This window comes from Saccostrea cucullata, unplaced genomic scaffold, assembly GCF_032062105.1.
Source record: "Saccostrea cucullata isolate Sc308-1 unplaced genomic scaffold, CSIRO_AGI_Scuc_v1 ctg3888, whole genome shotgun sequence".
NCBI classification, from domain to species: domain Eukaryota; kingdom Metazoa; phylum Mollusca; class Bivalvia; order Ostreida; family Ostreidae; genus Saccostrea; species Saccostrea cuccullata.
The window spans coordinates 41,249-50,076 of NW_026931783.1; the positions used below are offsets into that span (position 1 = coordinate 41,249).

The 8,828-nt window shown below is 34.1% G+C and overlaps 1 long non-coding RNA gene across 1 annotated transcript; it reads left to right on the forward strand.

The window, feature by feature from the left end:
* The first annotated feature begins 2,290 nt into the window (after positions 1 to 2,290).
* Positions 2,291 to 8,027, forward strand: LOC134233525 (uncharacterized). Its single transcript, XR_009985014.1, has 3 exons — positions 2,291 to 2,360; positions 3,578 to 3,688; positions 7,469 to 8,027. It is a non-coding gene; the product is annotated as an uncharacterized LOC134233525 (long non-coding RNA).
* The last annotated feature ends 801 nt before the right edge of the window (positions 8,028 to 8,828 follow it).

Here is an 8,828-nt window from a genome sequence, read left to right on the forward strand (position 1 = left end):
TTACCCTTACGTCTACATGTAATTAAGCTTCTTCCCCCTCCGATCTGTTTAAAATAAGAAAGACCCAGAAACAGAGCATTCCGGGTTTATATACACACAGGATGTTCCAATTGTAAGGGATGTCAGGTCACTCTATTTTTACCAGGACAAATCCTTACAGCACTAAATATCTAAGGACAAATTAGGGGTATATAGAGAGGTATCAAATATTGCTGTTTTATGTGAATTGGGTCCTTTTTCGTTGTGTTACTTATGATATAAATGTATGTATAAATATTATAAGAGAGTTAAGGAAATAAAATGCAAACATGATAATTATTTAGTGGTTTCTGCATCTAAAATTAGACGAAAAACTTGTATGTAGATTGTAGAATATCCCGGTCCCACATCTGATGTTGAAGGGTTCGCTTTGGCTCAGCCCCCATTTTGTATTGTTTCAATAGACTTCTGACCGTTCACGGTAGCTCAGTCGGTAGAGCGCTCGCTCCGTGATCGAAAGGTCGTGAGTTCGTATCTCGGTCCTTCGCCATACGCTCGGCAATTTGAAGGGAAAGTTGCGGGTCCTTCGGATGAGACCTTAAAAACCGAGGCCCCGTGTCAGCGGCAGGCGCTAGCACGATAAAGATCCCTCACTGCTCAATGGCCCTGAGTGCCGAGTAAAGGTCAAAATTTGAAGCCCTTCACCGGCATACGGTGACGTCTCCATATGAGTGAAAAATTCTCAAGAGGGACGTTATACAATATACAATCAATCAATCAATCAATAGACTTCTGATCTTGGATATTGTTCGTAAACCTTATTTTCTATTAAGGAAGTTGATTCTCACAAACTTCAAGGAATGTTTAGAAAATGATAAATCTTTCCAAAATTAAAACATATAAATCATCATTAAATATTACTTCAACACTTTTTGCAACCGTTCCTATAAAAAAATCAGACTCGTTAAAATTCATGCACAACCGCTTCTGCAGCGAAAATTAAACATTAATTTTTTTTAAAAAATCAAGTCTTGAAAATAGTAATTAACTTATAACTCAAAAATTGTCCTTCTGCACAGCAGAAATATGAAGTGTAACGACATTCTAGATCTATTGCCGTCAACCTATATTATGATTTCGGAAGAAAACTGCGTAAAATAATACGTTTCCGGATCACTAATTAGATTTATACTTATTAATGTGAATGCCCCTACTTAGGATCAAATCAATAGTGAATCAAAAATAACTAGAAGAAGACCTTCAGTAAGTAATGTGTTTCCTAAATAAATAGACAAGTACCAGAAAGCTTGAGAAAGGTCGGTTCTATTCGTGCCACTATTTCCAGCACTATCTATTTTCCCTGACTTAATGTCAGTGCTTTGGTCAGTCAAAGTGGAAGACCACTCAGGAAATAATAAGACAGGCAGACACCCAAAGCAGCTTCGGCTCTCTTTGGGCCACAGGGTTGGTAATCTACTTACCTTTCTTAATTAAGAAACTTGATTCACCCTTACATCTAATTAACGCTCCTACCATCTCCGATCTGTTTAAACTAAGAAAGACCAAGAAATAGAGCAAACCGGGTTTATATGCATAGAGGGTTTTCTACATGTAGTTGTAAGGGGCGTTAGGTCATTCCATTTTATCAGAGATACAAACCCAGTATGCAGATCATGAAGGTATATTGTGGTATAAAAAAAGGGAAGATGACAATTAAAATAAGTCACCATTTTTATTATAAATCTTGGATGATATATTACCCATTAACATCTTTTACAAAAATAATATCCAAATATGAAACAGATAGGTCAGACTCTGTGGTATCTTTTTTCTCAAGCTCTCCAGGATATATTTATTGACATAGAAATTGAAATTACCATTGTTAAATGACAATACGTCGTCGCTAAATGTCGAGTTGAAGACCATAGCTAGTGTTTTCTTCTTTTCATGCACAGATTTTGCACAAAAGCAAAGAAAAGTAACTCTAACATTATACAAAACTTGTAAACGAACAAAAATATTTGAATGTTGGTTGTGTTTGGTCTAAACTAAGCCTATGCGAGAAAACCTTTACGCCTACTCATTTACAATAGTAATACACAGATAAAAGTCGGGGGTGGATCTTCCTTCAACCTACAAACATCTGCTCAACTCATTGACAATAAAATCATGTCTCTGTGGGAGGATATATTTGGGGGTTACAGGTAACTGCAATTTAAAAAACATTTTATCGAGAAATACGATACAACTCCGTAAATGCAGTAGGCCAAATCAACATGAAACGATTCACGCATGCTCTGACTGAGTTAATAGACAAGGAAGCTTCATGGACAACGCCCATAAAATTTAAAGAATTTATAGGCAATCGGCAGCTAAATAAGGTAATAGTTCTCTTCAACTAAGTTAATCTTTATTGTATTCACCGATTTTTGTATTGTCTATTAAAATATAAATCACTGTGTTTAATCGAGATCAGTATGTAATGTACATGTAGCATATATACAGTACTGTAACTCTTTTGACTGGGTTCAAAATGCGTTTTGTTGGACAAAAGAATCAAAGTGAAGCTGTTAGACCGAACTCGAGGGGGCTTGATAACACATATTTTGTCCGAGAATACAGCTTCAAATTTTGACCTATACTGGGCACTAAGGGCCATTGAGCAGTGAAGGTGCTTTATCGTGCTAACATCTATCGTGACACGGCACCACTGGCGGATTTAAGGGTGGCGAGGAGGGCGCACGCCTCCTTAAATTTTCAAAGTATGATATGAATAATATAAAATTAATAATGCCATACTTTTTTACAATACCACTATTTTTGTGCTTAGTTTTACTATAAAAATACACAAAAACCAAAAAGCTTCCAAGGCCTTTGCCCCCTCGCCCCCCTTCATTCAAAGTATGATATGACTAGTATTGATACATAACTAGTATGACTAAAATTGGTACATAACTAACCGATACCACTATGATTGTGCCTCCTCTTAAAAATGCACGAAACCCCATGAGCTTTCGGGGGTTTGACCCCCTGGGCCCCCACCAGGGCTTCGCCCTGAACCAACTGGGGGCCTTAAGGCGGCCCCAGACCCCTTACGTGAGCGAAGTTATCCACACACACACCCTTATAACAAATCCTTATCCGCCCACGGGATCTACGTTTTAATAATGAAATGGTGAAGTTCACGAACAGTGATCGATCTCAATAAAATCTATTAAGAGAAGGATATGGAGATAACGGACAGTATTCAATCTCAAAACTCCATAAATCAATACAAAATAAGAGCAGAGCTAACACGGACCTCCAAAACATCAGAGGTGGGATCAGGTGCCAAGGGGAAGTGAGCATCCCCTGCTGATCGGTCACACCCGGAGTGTGCTCCTTGTCATGATCGGGAATTAACTGGAAAATCCGTCGTCAATTCAGTGTTTAAATAATGGACTAACAATTAGTATGAAAACGCATTTGACTCAATGATAAATTGTATTTTCTGACAGTCATTGTATCGACCAAAGAACTTAAGAAATAATGACTTTAAAAGAGACTGTTGATATTCTTGTTCCAGTAACTTGTTTGTCAATAATTTACCTCGTTTTAGATATTGTTCAACAAATATGTGAAGTGGGCGTAAACACGGAACCCTGGCAATTCCAGAGGTGGGATCAGGCTTGAGCATCCCGTGTTAACCGGACACATTTACCTTGAGCAGGTAAACAGAACATTGCGTAGAGAACATGCAGACAACTGAGACCCATTGACAGAGTATACATGTATTTGCTAACAAGGCTCAATAATGGTCCTTATAATGATTTACAAATTATGCTTACTTTAACCGGTGTTGAAATCCCTGTTTTGTTACACCTTTTACATTTTATTTTGACGCATTTTGTGCTGACAAAGATGTATAATATGTAAATATCGCATCATCATAGATTTAACAAGGGTCACTGAATCTTCCTTGAACAGGTCAGCTTAGGAAAATACGACAATAATCTCTTTTAATCGATAGGAAATCATTATCCTTTAAAGGAATTTCTATAATGATCATCAAAAATTTTAATTCTAGTTGTTTAGATACAAGACAGATTTAGAGCTCCAAACCTTTGTTATGTAAACAGGGTCCGTGTCATGTTTTGTTTACATTTCTATTTACTATTAATATACTAATATTTTATATACGTTCAAGGCAGATAATATCAATAAAGAAGTTATTTCTAAATACAATTAGACAGTTTCTAGTTCTTTGCTGAATTTCATTTTGATATTTAATATATTCTTTATGTAAAGAAAAACAAGGCACCAGCCTTGTTTATATTTTGAAGAACTCGAAGTTCTATATCATCGTATACGAAAGCCCAAAAGGCTCATTCGAGATTCAAGTTTCAAAATACGAGATTCGAAATTCTAGTTTCGAAATTCAGGATCCAAACTAACCAATCAAAAGCAGGTCCAACATTTGATTACTCCCCTTTGTAACGTTTTTACTATCAAGAAGTCGTTAGATATTATGTAACAAATGGATCATTTGCTAAAATAATAATGCAAGAAAAAATTATTATGTAGTAAAACGAAATAACAATAAAATTTGGATAACATTTTGAAAAAAATACATATAATAATCTTATTTTTCTAATTAAACAAAATAGTAAATACGTATATATGGAATATTCTATCGTCTTATCGTTGGTTGCAGAACAAGTATGTCAACTATTTTATTTATCAGATCATTCCTGAGGGAGAATATTGCATTTGATTATAATTAGATATGAAATATTATGATACGTATCTACACTGCACAGTAATTCAAGGGTATATATTTCATTACATTTATAAAGGGTACAGTGCAGTGAGACTTGACTGCTGAATCGAAATGTAGCGTTATAAGGTTTCACGAGTATATTTTAGTCTTTGGCCATAACGCTATGGTCAGAGACTAAAATACAACACCATAACTAAAATATAACACCATAACGCTATATAGTTCTGCATCTAATTTAGACTCATCTACTGTTTGATATGAGATAAAATAAATTCTGCATTTATTTTGATTCATATTGCCAAGCTGTATTGTGGATATGATTTTTAATAAATTCAAGAAATCAAAGCTTTAGATGAAGATAAGTAATTAAATACTTTTAAATTTTTATGTATTTCCTCTATCAGGAAAAGAACGCGATTTTTGTTTATCAATACTACGTCGCCTTTCAAGTTTCAAGCATTTCAGTGTGTATTGAAAAAATGGGCAGGTGGGGTGGGTAGGGGTGGGGTTATTGTTAATCTTTAGACACTTGACACTTATTTATAACTTTATTTATATGTCATCAACCCCGTAAACAAAGTAGACAATAAAAAATATATATATATTCCTGATATATGTATTCTATTCAATATTTGAGAAGCCATATTATGTAATATAAATTCAAAAATCCAATGATTATTTGAATATCCTTTTAATATATATAACACTTTTTCTTGCATTGTAATTTAATCAAAATGACTCATTTGTTATAAATATATTAAACGATTTCTTGATAGTAACATCATAATAAAGTGAAGTTATCAAATGTTGAACCCGCTTTTGATCTTGAATCTCGAAACTCGAATCCCGTATTTCGATCCTTGAATCTCGAATGAGCCTTCTGGGCTTTCAAATACTTCTTTAAACAACATCGACATGTCGTCTTTTTCAGTCTACACATTGTAAATTGCAAAAAGTTGCGATGATTAAAGTCTTCAGCTCTGTTACTAAAGGTACTACATATGTATCTGAATAAAGTCGGAAATGAAAACAAAAAAAAATTCTGAAATGAAAACATAAAAAAAATGTCGGAAACAAGCTGATAATTACCAAAAATTCCGAAAATAAAATGCTGCCAAGGAGGTATTCATTCCATGCTTTAGAAGATAAAGCCAATGCATGGAGATAATTATTTCAATTAAATGCTCAGCTAATTTGGGGAAAGAAAAACTTTCAATTTGATAATTATTTTAATACCTTAACAGAATTTTGTGAATTAATTTTATGTTTAAAAAAATTATGTTCATACAAGTAATATTTATGAAGTAAAAAAATTTCTTATAAATAGCAATTAAAGATGTTCAGGCAACCTTTGAAAAAAAAAATTGACTTGAGGGGTTACAATTGCGACTTATTTTAGTCAAATAAAATACCCCTTTTAAGTGAAGGAAACTGCCTCAAACGGGTCTCAAATAGTTCTTCATTGTTTTGTAAATAAAAGCTATAATTCAATCTACAAAGCACAGACACCTGACCTTACTAATTTTTTTTTGATAAAAAAATTACCCCTACCTTATAATAAACAAAGGTAACCATCGGACGCCATCCGAGTTTTGGATTTTTCGAAGTCGGTCACATTCACATGTATTTTCGTCTGAAACTCCGTAAAATAAATTCCTTGCAACCATATTCTTACTGTTTAGTCTTTCGAAGTCTGGCGTCCGAAAATTAATTTTGCTTATTAGTAGGTAGGGGTATATTTTGTTATTAAAAGAAAAAATAAGTAAGATGCCAATATAATCAATTTCTTGTATTGTTTGTGCAAAGGCTGTGAGCTTATATACAAATGAATGATCCCTGTTTCCTATATTCTTTGACAAAGATTATTATAATTTTTAGAAAAATTAAAAAATTATTTTGTAATTTAATCAATTACTTTTTTAATTAATTACATTGCCTTCGAACTTGAACTTGAACTTTATTCTCATATTACTGACAAAACAGTGAAGAGAAGATATATACAGTACAATGAACATGAGAGCCTGTAATTTAATTTAAATTTAATTGATTGATTGTATACTTTTTAACGTCCCTCTCCAGAATATTTCACTGATATGGAGACGTCACCATTGCCGGTGAAGGGCTGCAAATTTAGGCCTATGCTCGACACTTACGGCCTTTGAGCAGGGAGGGATCTTTATCGCACCTGCTGTGACACGGGGCCGCGGTTTATACGGTCTCATCCGAAGGACCGCCCCATTTAGTCGCCTTTTACGACAAGCAAGGGGGTACTGAGGACCTATTCTAACCTGGATCCCCACGGGGCTAAATTTAATTGAAGAAAATGTCAATTAATTGTTATTTAATTAGTTACTTTTTGAAGTAATTGACCCCAACCCTGGTATGCATACGTTTAATTACTGACACATTACAGTGTTCCTACCCGGACTTTCCCCTATTTGTTCGCTTTAATAATAACATTGTAAGTGATTACAAAAAAATTGACATGAGACATTTTCAAAACATTATCCATTCTATTTTACATATATACTTACTTTTCCCGATTTTTAATTTTATATGGGTGCAATTACTGGTCCCGAGAAAACAATCCAGATAAGTAATCCCGAGTTACGTTCGTTCGTAAGATGTCGGTGTTTCTCTAGTAGCAGGCTAATTATAATATGTATGAACTATATCTAGACTGAGGCTCCTCTTTGTTTGCACATACATTAATAAATTGTTTACTCCTAGATTGACGTCCCTCTTTGACTTCAAAATATGGCCTGCTCGCGGTATGCATCGACAGAGGAGACTACAAACCTTACCCGAGTGTCTCGACTTCTACTGGGTCCATGTACTGATCAACTTCGTTTTGCATTACGTAGATACCTTCGTCCCGCATCCCTGACTGTTACCATACGTCCGAAAGAAAATGAAATTTTACCTTTCTTATCAAAAAAACAAATACGTCTTGTTTTACCACAGGGTAAAACGTATAATGGCAATTATGATGATATGGACATCTCCTTACTGTACACAATGTTAAGAAGCATCTGGTTGGTAGATGGAATACAATGGATGTATAATCATGATAAACATGGCAAATATGAATCTGCTTATATAGAAAGTATCCATTTTGTCAGAAATGAATGTGGAGGGCATGCTACGAAAGACTATCTTTCATATGCAGAATTTAACACCTACTGGTCGACCCTCAGATCAGCTGTCGAAAACCTTGATATGATATACAAAACCAATTACCTGGAAGGTGTTAAATTTCTATTTACTGAAGAAATGGACCCAGTACAAGGCCAACGTTACCGCGAAGAAATAAAGAAACAATATGAAGAAGAACAAAAAACAAAGGAAGTGATTGGTGAACTCACAAGTAAGTTAAATTATGGATTTATCATGAAAGAAAAGAAATCGTTAAAATGTACTGATAATAACAGTAGCAACACTATAACCTTTAAAAATTCATTCCTTATTTTGCAAAACAAATGAAAATAATCTTGAATAAGGATGAATGTTCTTTAAATCTTTTCTTATGTTTTACACATATAAAAACCAACATTGTTATTGATAAAATACAATGTTTAAGCTGTAGAACCCTTCAAAACTGGTGATAAATGAGCATTTTTGTCTGTAAACATATGTCCCTTACCCCCATGAAATAGATATAAGGAATTTTGTTTCGGGGGGGGGTTAAAATATTTTCCTTTTTCCATTTATTTTTAAAATGAAAAGCATAATTTTTACCAAACTTTTTCAATTATCATTTATGCGAACATAAACTTAACGGGACAGTAAAGAAGTCCAGGTTTGGGGAGATGTTTTTTAATGCAGAGCCCAGAACATTGCAAATAGTTAATGCAGATAATTATGGAAATAAACTTGTTCGAGACTTCGCACGTTAGAGAGAATATGAATTTTTTAATGAAAAGGGGAATCGTTTGAAGGTACTGATAATAGTAGTACGAACAAAATCACCTTCAAAAGACATTCTCTATTTTGCAGAAGAATCGAAGAAAACAGTGAAAGAAGTACAAGAAATAAAGGGTAAAGTATTAAATTACAATTTCATATACTGATGAGTTGGAAATTAAGAATT